At 42.0% G+C, this 11,033-nt stretch overlaps 1 protein-coding gene across 1 annotated transcript in view; it reads right to left on the bottom strand.

Moving 5' to 3' along the window:
* The window catches only part of LOC105003852 (sperm-associated antigen 16 protein-like), a 517,190-nt gene that overhangs the window by 467,925 nt on the left and 38,232 nt on the right, over window positions 1-11,033 (bottom strand). The window lies entirely within an intron of this gene.

Raw genomic sequence — 11,033 nt, 5'->3', positions numbered from 1 at the left:
AACAATTCCATTCACCATTGCAACGGAAAGAATAAAATACTTAGGAATATATCTACCTAAAGAAACTAAAGGCCTATATATAGAAAACTATAAAACACTGGTGAAAGAAATCAAAGAGGACACTAATAGCTGGAGAAATATACCATGTTCATGGATTGGAAGAATCAATATAGTGAAAATGAGTATACTACCCAAAGCAATTTATAGATTCAATGCAATCCTTATCAAGCTACCAATGGTATTCTTCACACAGCTAGAACAAATAATTTCACAATTTGTATGGAAATACAAAAAAACCTCGAATAGCCAAAGCTATCTTGAGAAAGAAGAATGGAACTGGAGGAATCAACCTACCTGACTTCAGGCTCTACTACAAAGCCACAGTTATCAAGACCATATGGTACTGGCACAACAGAAATATAGATCAATGGAACAAAATAGAAAGCCCAGAGATAAATCCATGCACATATGGACACCTTATCTTTGACAAAGGAGGCAAGAATATACAATGGATTAAAGACAATCTCTTTAACAAGTTGTGCTGGGAAATCTGGTCAACCACTTGTAAAAGAATGAAACTAGAACACTTTCTAACACCATACACAAAAATAAACTCAAATTGAAGGTCCTTTAGAACAGTGTGTGCTAAGAGTGTGTGCTGTGTGCTAAGTCACTTCAGTCATTTTCGACTCATTGCAATACTATGGACTGTAGCCCAGCAGGCTCCTCTGTCCAAGGGATTCTCCAGGGAAGAATACTGGATTGGGTTGCCATGCTTTCCTTCAGGGGATTTTTCAGACCCAGGGGTTACGCCCACATCGCTTACATTCCTGCATTGGCAGGCATGTTCTTTACACACTAGCACCACCTGGGAGGCCCTTCAGTTCAGTTCAGTCACTCAGTCGTGTCTGACTCTTTGCAACCCCATGGACTGTAGCACTCCAAGCTTCACTGTCCATTACCAACTCCAGGAGCTTGCTCAAACTCTTGTCCATCAAGTTGGTAATGCCATCCAACCATCTCGTCCACTGTTGTACCCTTCTCTTCCTGCCTTCGATCTTTCCCAACATCAGGGTCTTTTCAAATGAGTCAGTTCTTCGCATCAGGTGGCTCCCAGTGTGACTGAGTTCACTACGTATTGACTGAGTTCATGATATATCAGGTAGAGTTGGTCAACTTGGGCAAGCAGTTCCAGCAGGAGCCTGGGGAAACCTTGGCAGCATGGGTTCTGTGACTGCGGGACACAGGGGTGGGTGGCACCCTTTGTTCTGGGGATGAGGTAGAATGGCTGGCATCCCTGACCCATCATTGAGACAGAGATTGCAGCATGCTAAGCAGCTCATACAGGGTGAGCCTAACCAGACACACTGATGGAGTGGATCAATGCTGCCATCCATATCATGTGGATGAAAGCAGGAGAGCTGCTAGGGACTGTCAGTAAATAGCACAGGTATGCCGAGTTGACCCAGGTGGTGAGAAAATTGGGCATGAGACAGATGATGTTTAACCAGAAAGCCTGGAGCCCAGATGATGAGCATTTCTCTGGTGGTATGAGAGACGCTATCTTTAACAGTGTTCCGTCTGCCTATTTTGGATCCTTGCCTGCTATGCTTATACTCTATGTGAAAAGTGAAAATGAAAGTCACTCAGTCCTATCCAACTCTTTGCGACCCCATGGACTATAGAGTCCATGGAATTCTCCAGGTCAGAATACTGAAGTGGGTAGCCTTTCTCTTCTCGAGAGGATCTTCCCAACCCAGGGATCAAACCCAGGTCTCCCACATTGTAGGCAGATTCTTTACCAGCTAAGCCACCAGAGAAGCCCAAGAATACTGGAGTGGGTAGCCTATCCCTTCTCCCGAGGATCTTCCCAACCCAGGAATTAAACCAGGGTCTCCTGCATTGCAGCTGGACTTTTTACCAACTGAGCTATAAGGGAAGCCCCTATACCCTATGTGGGGCACCCTATCTATGAGGTGACCTCAGTGATGGCTAGCTTGGGAGATGCAGAAGGGCAACAGCAGGCTAAAGAGGTTAGGACTGTGAAAGCCCCAAATGGCAGCCGAGCTGGCAAAGGCCCCACCCGGGTGACATGGGCACAAACGTGGGCTGATTTGCTAGCAGCAGGACTTGACAAGAATAAAATTGAGAACAACCTAATTCTGTACTCCTAGAGCTATGGAAGCAATTGAGCCCAGAGCAGCAGTGGGACTCCCCTGGTGCATTCAGCCCATGACTCTGGCTACTTGGACTTGGAAACACAATGTTTTCTGGTTGACACTGAAGACAGCTGAATGGGAGGAAACAAAGCATATGATTGTACAAGAGGTGAAGAAACAAGGGAGGATGCCTCACCCCCAGGAAGGACATGTACTGTGGGACAGGTTTTCCTGGTTACTGGCTGTGAGTGTTGACTTGCGAGACATTGTGCCCCTTTGTGTAGGAAGGAGGACTGGTACTGAAGCAGCGGGGTGGACACCCCATCTGGGCGCTAATGGAGTCAATCAAATGACTAACAGTGTGATTCCTGTCCCTCATGGCACCCTGTGGGTATGAGGGTTATAAGGATGGCCATACCTGCCTGAGAATTGGGCCGGAGGGTGCACTTCACTTGGGGCCAGCCCTACCTTCCCACCTGGGTCTATGCAACTCTTCCACACAGACCTGCCAACTGGGATGATGTCTGTGCATGGTACCGAGTGAAATGGATGCCCTGGTAGTACTAGCCCTTGATTTTGTTTTCGCCCCAAGGGGCAGTCATAGTTACTGAGGCACAAGTTACTGTCCTTGCTTTGCATGCTGCCTGTACTTTGAATTATACACACCAAGCCTTAACTGTGTTAGATGAAGAAATGTACCACATGAAGAAAGTATTCTGTTTTGCAGAACCGAATGGCTCTTGATTTGCTGACTGCCACTGAGAGCTGAAGAATTGATGCTTTTGAACTGTGGTGTTGGAGGAGACTCTTGAGAGTCCCTTGGACTGCAAAGAGATCCAACCAGTCCATCCTAAAGGAGATGAGTCCTGGGTGTTCATTGGAAGGACTGATGTTGAAGCTGAAACTCTAATACTTTGGCCACCAATACTTTGATGCAAAGAACTGACTCATTTGAAAAGACCCTGATGCTGGGAAATATTGAGGGCAGGAGGAGAAGGGGACAACAGAGGATGACATGGTTGGATGGCATCACCGACTCAATGGACATGAGTTTGAGTAAACTCCAGGAACTGGTGATGGACAGGGAGGCCTGGTGTGCTGCAGTCCATGGGGGTCACAAAGTGTCGGACAGCGACTGAACTCAACTGAACACAAGGTGGCAAGTGTACATTACTGGGTACAGAATGTGGTGTGTATATACCTGATAATCATAAAAATGTTACAGTAGCATTACAGCACATGGACAAGAAATCCATGATGGGCAAGGCATTGCAGGAGATGCCCTGCTGGAGTGGTGGGCCAGTACCTGGTGTTGGGCTTTGCCCTGTAGTAGCTGTGTAGCCTGCACACTAGTGCTTTGTTGTTGTAGCCCTTATTGTGGTTTTGGAAAACGGCTGCAAGCAGTGGTGGTGTGCTCCAGAACAAAGCTGCAGAGGGCCAAGCCTATGTAATCAGTGGGACAGAAGACCCTAAGGGGTGGATTGTGGGGAAACTAACTGACAACATGGCATCAGTCAGGCTCTCCTACCCAACTCTCTCATGGCCTCATACCTTATGTTGTGTAAACAACGATATCGCTGGCCTTGGTAGCACTGTGCCTGTGTACCCACTTGGCCATGGGCCACTTCTGTCTGTCTTAGTGTATCAGTAGTCTTTGAAGACTCCCTGTTGCTACTGCCCAGAGAGCATAAACATGTCTGCAGTCCCCATGGCTCCTAGAGTCTTCTTCTAGCTTCCCCAGTCGTGCCTTATCTACACTGGATACAGTGAACAGTGTGAGCAGCAAGACAACAATAAATTATTTTAAAATTTTTGTTTTATTTTCCCTTCATCATGTTTATTTCTCAGCCAGTTATCTTAATTTTTTAAATTTTCTTTACTGTATTAAATATATATTTTAACTCCTTTAAATAATTTTGACATTGTAGAATATAAAGGTACAGTTTTATTCCTCTGCTGCTGCTGCTAAGTCACTTAATTCCTTAATTTATACTATTGAGGTAAAATAATGCTTTAAATATCATTTTTTTAAAAATTTAAAGTTTTAAACCTCTTATAACTAAATTCTTCAATAAACCCTGAAAATTTCTAAATACAAAATCCTTCCATCTGGAAGTATCCAAATACTCCTAACCAAAAATTTCAAAATTAATTTTATCTTTAGGACTTATCTAACAGAAGTGTTATAATTTAGACATTATTAGATCTCTAAGTTATGCATTATTAAATAAACATATTTAGTATTGAAAATGAGCTAAGTTATTTACAAATATTAATTCACTTAGACATCATAAGTGCCTTTGAGTTAGGCATAATAATAATTCTCATTTTGGGGGAATAGAGGTAAATAGAGATTAAATAACTTGTTCAACGTTTCACAGTTAATATGTACTAGAAGAACAGTATGAACATAAGCCAGTTAGCACTGGCATTTGTAATCTTAACAACTAACCTATATTTTTTTGCCTAAGAATTTTAATGAGGATTAAATAATAAAACATATGAGAAGTCTTTAACAATGTGATTGCCTCAACTTCACAATAAAGGTTCATTGTGATTACTGTTGTATCAGTATCACCTACAACTTAAGGTCAAATGTTAGCTGACTGCTGCTGCTAAGTCACTTCAGTTGTGTCCGACTCTGTGTCACCCCAGAGACGGCAGCCCACCAGGCTTCCCCGTCCCTGGTAATCTCCAGGCAGGAATACTGGAGTGGGTTGCCATTTCCTTCTCCAATGCATGAAAGTGAAAATGAAGTCGCTCAGTCGTGTCTGACTCCTAGCGACCCCATGGACTGCAGCCTACAAGGCTCCTCCTTCCATGGGATTTTCCAGGCAAGAGTACTGGAGTGGGTTGCCATTGCCTTCTCCGTAGCTGACTGCTAAAGAGAGACTAGTAAGCTAGTTCATACACCACTATTTTATTTAGCCTATTACTTCAATATTTAGGCTTTCAGCTAACTGACGTTGTGTGATGGGTTAAACATTTAAAAATAAATTCTTAAGTGTAGCTCCTTGTGTAAAGGTAGAACTTCTGAAACGGACAAAGAGATTTTACATACTGTGTAGTACTACTCCAGGGTAAAAGCCATATTTAATTTTTTTTCCATAAAAAAATGTGTTTTTATTTCATTAAAAAAAAAAAAAAAACTGTTCAATATCCCTCCCCCTCATGCAAACAGCTCTCATACAAGAGTCTTCAAATTTGACGTTTCTTCCATTCTGGCTCATTCTTTGTTTCCTCATCATCAGACTCAACTTGGGCAAACATGGTTTGGGGCTGAATCTTGGAGTATGCTGGAGAAGCCCAGTATGGGTTGTCCCTGGCTGCCTTGGCATGCCAGAAAATAGCTTCCCGGGGACTGCTGTCATCAGTTTTGTCCAAAGCAATGTTCTTTACAACGTATGAAGACAGAGTGCCTCCATGGGTTCCAACCCAGCCATCACAACCTGGGCCTGCTTCAGAAAATTGCTTTGGAAATACTCATCTAGACAATGATAAATTCATGTAATTCATAAGTCACTTTGGTTTACAGCCTAAGACATCATCATTCATTTGGACTAATCCAATACCTAAATCTGCAACTTAACAATTTTCATAATTTTTATCTTGTTGTTTTTATTTTAAAAACAAAAACAGATAAATTCCAAGATAACTAACAAAAAAGATTAAAAACAATAAAATTAAGAATAACTAAGATTCAATACAGTCTAATATCTATTTTCAATATTTGCAAAAGCATTACAAATAAATATACATCCTCTACAAAGAACAAAAGGAAAAAATCATATTTTCTCTCATGTACTAGACAAGCTTAAATGTACTGAAGGACACTTTTCCACCCCAAGTAAGCTCTCAAAATGATCACCAAGACATTATGATGCAGTTATTTCTCAATCATTCCTTAAATTTAAATACCAAGAGTAGGTTTTAAGACATATAATATTCTGCTTCCTCTGGACAGAATTACTGGCATTATAATGGAGACCCCTGATAATATTTTACATAAAATATTAGGAAGAAAAGATGGAAAATTTAGAAATAGATGTAACTTTTTTTTCATCAAGAGAGATGCTGGTCCTTTGAGTTTCCTCAAGCATAAATGTAAAGCAAACATAGGTAAATTCTTCCTATTCCTAGATTACAATTTCTCAAGCAGTTAATACTGCTTTAAGAAATGTTCAATATCATTAGTAAATCAACATAAATGATGAGTAAGTGAAAAGTGATAGTTGTTCAGTCGTGTCCAACTCTTTTGCAACCCCATGGACTGTAGCCCACCAGGCTCCTCTGTACATGAAATTCTCCAGGCAAGAATAAAATGCTGGGATCGGTAGTCATTCCCTTCTGCAGGGGATCTTCAAGACCCAGGAACTTAATTGGGTCTCAGATTCTTTACCATCTCAACCACGAGGAAAGCCCAAGTGATGCCTAATTTATTACCAATTTGTTAGGCTCCTTGAGAGATCTTTGATACTAGTGTGGTTTAACATAACATAATGAAAGTCATAAAAAAACAAAATCTACATGGTGGCAATGGCAGCTGCAAGAACTGTCTCAGATATAACTTTAAAAGATTTACTCGTTAAAAGATTTAATCATAATGAGATCAGATATTTATGGTTACCTTTTTCCTGTGGGAAAGTTCTGTCTCTCTCTACAGAATTACCCAAGTGTTTGTGTAGGAAAAAACCTGCATTTTATATCATAAACCATATTTCTTTTTTTTTTTTTTCTGAGTAGGTACATTTATTATCTTTATTTTAAAAATGAGAACACTGAGATGCAGAGAGATCATAATACCCGCCCAGTGGCAAACAGCTCATTAATGTTGGAGCTGTTATTTTAAGCACTGTTTGGCTCCATTAACCAGCTCTAAACCAACACTATGTTACTTTTCCTTCAGTTCATTTCACTCAGTCCTGTCTGACTATTTGAGACCCCATGGACAGCAGCACACTAGGCTTCCCTGTCCATTACCAACTCTCAGAGTTTACTTCAACTCATATCTGTCCATATGAGTCAGTGATGCCATCCAACTGCCATCTGTCATTGCCTTCTCCTTCCACCTTCAATTTTCCCAGCATCAGGGTCTTTTCTTTCTTTTTTATTTTTTATTATTATTATTTTTTTTTAACTTTACAATATTGTATTGGTTTTGCCATACATTAACATGCATCCACCACGTGTGTACACGTGTTCCCCATCTTATTACCCCTGACAGACTCGGTTTAAAATACTTCCACCTTTGTAGACATTGCTCTGATGTGATTAGGAGGTAGAACGTTTTGGGAAACTAGGAGGCCCACATCTTTTCTCAGGCACCAATTACCTTCTTCTGATAAAACACTGGACAAACACAAACTATCTAATCTCTGGTCTTAGATTTGACAACTGGACCTCATTTCGCCCTGTTCCATGCAGCCCCACCCTTAAGGCCTAATATATTAACAACACCAATTGGACAGAACAAGATGGTGGAAGAGTAGGCGGAGGTGGAGTACATCTTTCTCCAAGGATACATCAGGAATACACCTTCAGACACAGAAGTGAATGCAGAAAATGAGCTGTGAGTGGACAGGAGTACCTGACCAGTGGAAAAGAATATACAGAACCACACAAAACTTGGTAGGATGAAGGAACTGGGGGAAAACAGGAGTGTTAGTAGGACTGGACCTGCCCTCGGCAAGTGGGGGAACTGAAGCAGCGGTCCAATCCCCACACTGGGCAACTGTCTAGTTAGAGGAGAAATATTTTAAGCTGAGAGCAGCCTAAATGGAATGAGAGTCAGAAAGTCCTTGCTGCAGCTATAAATACTCTGGACAAGGACACAGGTATCCTAGAAGGCACAGCAGCTGGGACCTGGAGTTTAGGGATTGAGGAGCAACCCCAGGGTAAGAGCTGCTGTTGACCATGGAGAGAGACAGATGGAGGGAAAGTGAGGGAGGAGAAAGTGGCAAGAAATGGCTGTGGAGGAAAGCCAGGCAACCACGGAAGCAAGGTGATAGTGCTGAGTCACGTGTAGTGGGTGGAGTCATCACCACAGCCTCTCTCTCCCGACATGCCAGCATTGGCAGCTGAACAATAGAGAGGCTGGCCCATCAAACGCCTGACCCACTGAACTACAGGGTAGGACCCCACCCAGGGTGCCCCTATAAGTGTCTGATGCACTGATCTACAGTATGACCCCAGCCAGGGGGGCCTCTCTATGTGCCTGATGCGCTGAACAACAGAAAAGGACCCCAGGCAAGGGAGGCCTTTAAGTGCCTGAATGGGCTGAGTTACTGATAAAAACTGGCCAAAGAGGCCTTCTGATCGCCAGCTACAAGAGGCTTAAAAAAAGACTGATAGGGCAATAACTCCTATGGTGGAGGCAGTCCTTATCGCTGCACACTTGGCACAACCAGGGTCCCTGCAAGCCAAGCAGCTGTGCCACCTTCATGCTCAACCCTCCCTGATACAAAGCTGCTACAGTAGGCAAAAAATGTCTTGCATTTATGCATGCAGGGTCACTTCGGTCGTGTCCGGCTCTTTGCGACCCTGTGGTCTGTGGCCTGCCAGGCTTCTCTGTCTAGGTAGTTCTGCAGGCAAGAATACTGGAGCATACTGGCCAATACTGGTTGCCAGACCCTTCTAGAGCACTACATTTCCTGCTGCCCTAGCTGCCAACTCCCCTGAGTACCTGGTGCTGCCATATCCCCTGCGATCCAAGCAGCTGCACCACTTCCACATCTGGCCTTCACTGGGGCAGACCCAAGTCCTCCAAGGCAGCCCCAGGAGCAAAACCCTGTGGACAACTCACATGCAAAGGTGGAAATAAAACCACAGTTGAAACACAGGGGCAGTGTGGCTAAGGAAAAAGACTCAAAACCTTCCCACCAGCTGTATAAGCTGCAGATAAAATCCACACAGTCCACAGACTATGTATCTATGGAATATATAAAAGGCCATTGAGAGCTCCCACAAAAGAAAACACACTAGTTCTGATAGCTGTGGACTTTGGAGGCAAGAACCCACAGGAGTAGGACCAGATTAGAAACTATGCTGTCCCCACTGCAGGTCCAGAGACCAGCACAGAGTTGGAAGGCATCCTAGGGAGGTGAGGTGGACTGTGACTTCCAGTGAGGGAAAGGACTCTGACAGCAGTGACTCAAGAAAAACATTTATTGCTCTTATGTTTTGACTTGTTCTGTAGGTTCTTTTGGATCTTTTTTTCTCTCTCTCCCTCTCTTGTAGTTCTTGATTTTATTGTCACTCTGAAATCTAATTAAGCTTTTGAGGTTTTTTTTTTTTTTCTCAGTCATAATTTTTCTTGCTTTTGTTATAAACTTCTGCCTCTACATTAGAGTTTAGCAGTTCTGTGGAGTTTTCCTTTTTTTTTTTTTTCACTTTTTCTTCCTTTTATTTTTTCTCTTTTTCTAATTTTAATTTTTTAAACCTATTTTTTTACACTTATTTCTTTGTTTGCTTTTCCTACTGTGTTTTTTCCCCTTGAAGTTAGTCTTTAATGTCTATAAACCTTCCCAACTTGGCACCTTGCTTTAGTTTCATTTTCCAGTTTGTGCTTAAGTTAGTTTTGTTCTTAACTGGTTAATATAATTTTTGATTTCCTTTGCTCGCCAGATCAATCTACTGTACTTTATTTTTGTTGAACTGTTTTGATTTTGCTTATGGGTGTATATGTATATATTGCATTATTTTAATTATTATTTGCATGATTTTGTACCTGCCATCTGTCTGGGGTTCATCTTTGATTTCTCATGTTTAGGTATTGTTTTAATCTCAATTAATGCCATAATAAACCATTTGTGGAATCTTTGTTCCTGACCAGAGATCAAGCCCTGAGCCTTTGGAGTGGGAGAACTGACTCAAGACCCTAAACTACCAGACAACTAACCCTAAAGAGTATCAGATAGTGAGAACTCACACAAAGGAAACCACTTGGATACAAAACCTGGCATCACCCAACCACCAGTAGCACCCTGTGCATCATCTAAACAACACACAAAACAAAAATGCAAACCCAATCAACCGACAGGATTACCACCTCACTCAACCTTGCCCATCACAGGAAAAACAAACAAAACAAAACAGAAAAAACCTCAGCACAAATCTCACCCTATACAAAGCTTACACAAACCACTGGACTAACCTTAGGAGGGCAGAAACCAAAAGGAAGAAAGAATTCAACTTAGAAGGCTGGGAAAAGGAGACCTCAAACACAATAAGTTAAAAAATAATAATGAAAAGGCTGAGAAAAACGACACAACTGAAGGAACAAATAGAAAAAAAGAAGTCCAAATAAATGAAGAGGAAATAGGCAAACTACATGAAAAAGAATTAATAATAATGATAGTAAAGATCCAGATAATCATGATGGTGTGATCACCCACCTAGAGCCAGACATCCTGGAATGTGAAGTCAAGTGGACCATGAGAAGCATCACTATGAACAAAGCTAGTGGAGGTGATGGAATTCCAGTTCAGCTATTTCAAATCCTCAAAGATGATGCTGAGAAAGTTGCACTCAATATGCCAACAAATTTGAAAAACTCAGCAGTGGTCACAGGACTGGGAAAACACAGTTTTCATTCCAATCCCAAAGAAAGGCAATGCCAAAGAATGCTCAAACTACCACACAATTGCACTCATCTCACTTGCTAGTAAAGTAATGCCCCCAAATTCTCCAAGCCAGGCTTCAGCAATACATGAACCGTGAACTTCCAGATGTTCAAGCTGGTTTTAGAAAAGGCAGAGGAACCAGAGATCAAATTGCCAACATCTGCTGGATCACTGAAAAAGCAAGAGAGTTCCAGAAAAACATCTATTTCTGCTTTATTGACCATGCCAAAGCCTTTGACTATGTGGACCACAA

This window comes from Bison bison, unplaced genomic scaffold (genome assembly GCF_000754665.1).
Source record: "Bison bison bison isolate TAMUID 2011002044 unplaced genomic scaffold, Bison_UMD1.0 scf7180017864471, whole genome shotgun sequence".
Classification (NCBI taxonomy): domain Eukaryota; kingdom Metazoa; phylum Chordata; class Mammalia; order Artiodactyla; family Bovidae; genus Bison; species Bison bison.
This window is presented reverse-complemented; position numbering and strand designations above follow the sequence as displayed.